Source organism: Pipistrellus kuhlii, unplaced genomic scaffold (genome assembly GCF_014108245.1).
Source record: "Pipistrellus kuhlii isolate mPipKuh1 unplaced genomic scaffold, mPipKuh1.p scaffold_m20_p_8, whole genome shotgun sequence".
Taxonomy (NCBI): Eukaryota; Metazoa; Chordata; class Mammalia; order Chiroptera; family Vespertilionidae; genus Pipistrellus; species Pipistrellus kuhlii.
The window spans coordinates 31723147-31726637 of NW_023425584.1; positions in this window are offsets into that span (position 1 = coordinate 31723147).

The window sequence follows — 3491 nt, forward strand, 5'->3', positions numbered from 1 at the left end:
TCATCCTCCAGGGACCCCAAACTTCAAAGCCTATGGTTCCCCAAGAGGCTCTCTTTTGTTTTGTACATTGGCTGCTACCAAATGTGTCCTGGATTTAAATCTCTTTCATAATTTTAAAACAAAACAAATATGTTCACTCCCAAGTTTTGGCACAAAAAAAGAACAAAGAACTGTATTCAAATTTTCCACCATGATGGACCATAAACAGTATTCCCATAATGTCTTTAACCCACATACAAGATAACAGGCACACTTTCTTAAAATGGTGTGCTCTGCCATTCTAAATGATGCAGATTCTGCCTTCTCTAAATTTGCTAAGCCTCCACTCCTCTTTATTCTCACAGCTTTTAGTGGGTAATTGGCTCTACTCTCATCTCTTGTCTGGAATATTACAGTGCTCTCTTAATTAGTCTTCGTTTCCCTCCCATCTTGCTCAGATTTTGCCATCCATATTTCACAGTGACCTTTCTAAATTGAAAGTCTGGTCATGCCACTCTCCTGCTTAATATTCCTTCAATGACTTCCCACAGTTTCCAGAATAAAGCTCAGACGCCCTGGTTCAGCACACAAGGCCCCAAACCTCTTCTCATGCCCTTCCCCCACAGAGCCTTGGCTCCAATCTTAGCAACTACTTTTTGTAGTGTCCTAAAAGCATCATGTTCTTCTGTGCCTCCTATAGTCCCCTTTTTATAGAATGCCCTTTCCTTTAGTTACTCGACCTCATACCATTTATCTCTTAAAACTCAGCTCAAGTATTCTTTTCTCTGGGAAGCTGGCCACATGGTTGACTGGTTGATTGTCCCTCTGCCCACTTCCACTCACACTGTGAGTTGCTTGAATTTGTAGCAGAAAGTCTGGGCCATAGTGGGTGCTCAAGTCTATTGAATGAAGATACCCTTGTCCTTTTATTTTTCCCCATTTGTTGCTTAGCATTAAGAGTGTAATGCCTAAAGATACATTTCATCTAATACTTTTTTTTTTTTTTCATTCTTGACAAGTCTAAACAAACTGGTTTTCAGTTGTACCCTAAAGCCTGTGGATGGTATCACAAATCGAAGCTGCTCAGTGGATCACTAAACACATATACACACACACAAACATTATTCATAATGATTTCCTGAGCTCCAGGGAATCTTAAACCCACAAACTGGCTGTTTTCCAAAAACCTTTCTTGAGAAATCTCTTCAAAATTTGAAACTTGTTTTCCCATTGAAGGTAGCATCTCCATGACTGTCCCAAACCTAATCAAATCCATTACATGACTGAAATGAAACGCTGAGAGCAGAACCTGAGTCTAGCTATGGGAGCAGTCCAACAGGAAAATAGCAGAGGTTCAGTTAAAACTCCTGACTGAATGCCTGTATTGGTGTTTGTGTATTTGGGGATGGAGTGAGAAGACATCTATAATAATAAAAGGGTAGTATGCTAATTAGACTGGACATCCTTCTGGACATCCTTCCGGACAAAGCTGGGCTGGAGGGAAGCCCAGGTCCAGTGACAGAGAGAAGCTGCTGCAGCAGCCAGGGGACCAAAGACCTACCCTTAACACAAATTTTGTGCATCGGGCCTCTGGTATATATATATATATATATATATATATATATATATATATATATATATATATATATATATGTGTGTGTGTGTGTGTGTGTGTGTGTGTGTGTATTAGAGGCATGGTGCATGAATTTGTGCATGGGTGGGGTCCGGTCTAGGAGACAATTTGCATATTAGCATTTTATTATATAGGATATACATTTTATTATATAGGATATACAATTTGCATATTAGCATTTTATTATATAGGATATTATATAGGATATATAGCATTTTATTATATAAGATATACAATAAAATACACTACATTTTATTATATAGGATATACACCAGATTATTATGCGTTCAGAGATCGTAATAATCTGGCTACTCAGTGTGTGTGTTTATAGTCACACAATATTGAAGCATCACAAAAAAGTATAACTTTTGTAGTTTCGTCTCTACAAATGTCATTTTATTAAAAATATATTTTTATTGACTTTTTACAGAGAGAAAGGGAGAGAGATAGAGAGCCAGAAATGTTGATGAGAGAGAAACATCAACCAGTTGCCTCCTGCACTCCTCCACCCCCACCAGGGATGTGCCTGCAACCAATGTACATGCCCCTGACAGAAATCGAGCCTGGGAACCTTCAGTCCGCAGACCGATGCTATACCACTGAGCCAACCCGGTTTTGGCTACAAATGTCTTTTTAATATTGTGAAATGTTATTTTTTTTTAAGGATGGTTTTTATTTTATTAGTTTTTTAGTTTATTTTTATTATTGAAAGTATTACAGATGTCCCACTTTCCTCCCCATTGACCCCCTCTATTCTGTATCTGTACCCCCAGGCCTTAACCACACTATTGTCTGTGTCCATGGGTTATGCTATCTGCATATAAATTCTTTAGTTAAAACAAATAAATAAATAAAAGCCATAATTAAAACATGTTTGTTGTGATAACATCACAAGATTCACATAAAAAAAAGAAAATAGAAAAAAAAGAATAAAGTGTCATATTTCTAAAAAAAAAAAAAAAAAAAAAAAAAAAAAAAGGTGGTTATTATGTGCACAGTATGCTTATCAGATGCAGCCGGATGGTTCAATCTGGGTGTGTAGACATGGGGAGGTCATTCCTATGTTCCCTCCAATTAAGCAGAGCAAAAGAGCTGAGCCCCAGGAACCAGGAGGGATGTCCCCTGTGAAATCTCCCACCTTAACACAGGGGCTAAGGCAGTGGTCGGCGAACCGCGGCTCACTTGTGAGCCACATGCGGCTCTTTGGCCCCTTGAGTGTGGCTCTTCCGCAAAATACCACGTTGCAGGCATGCAGTACAGGGCTATTGACACTTTGTGGCCCATGCACATCAGTCGGTTTTCAGCTCTCCAAAGAAATTTCAATCGTACTGTTGATATTTGGCTCTGTTGACCAATGAGTTTGCAGACACTAGGCTATGGGATTCTGCTTGTCCTTGAAAAGAAACTTCTGGAACCCCAAATTGTCAAATGCTTGAGTAAATTCTCAAGTGCCACGGCCCCCAGATGACTGAAGCTGACTGTTCAAGAGGACACTCCCTGCGGCTTTCACATGCTGTCGTTCCCCTCTGACCCGCCTGCCCTGAGCTAGGCTGCCCGCTAGGCTCCCGGTGCTCAGAGACCTAGCGCTCCATGGCCCAGGAGCACGGGTTGGCCAAACTCATGGACAAAGAACAAGTTCTGTCCTGAAAGCATCCGTCAGAGGGAGCCTGCAGCGCCCCCCACACACACACCCGCCCATCAACCCCCTGGGCTCTCCCAGGAGGGCGGCCGTCCAGCGGCCTTCTCGCCCCGACTTCCCAGAAGCCTCAGCGCGCGGCGCGGCCGACATAAAAAGGCGGGAGCGGAGTGGGCTGGCCGGCTGCGTCTTGCGGCCTTTGCTTTTCTCCCCGCACTCCTCTCGGGCTGCTCGGCGGGCGCC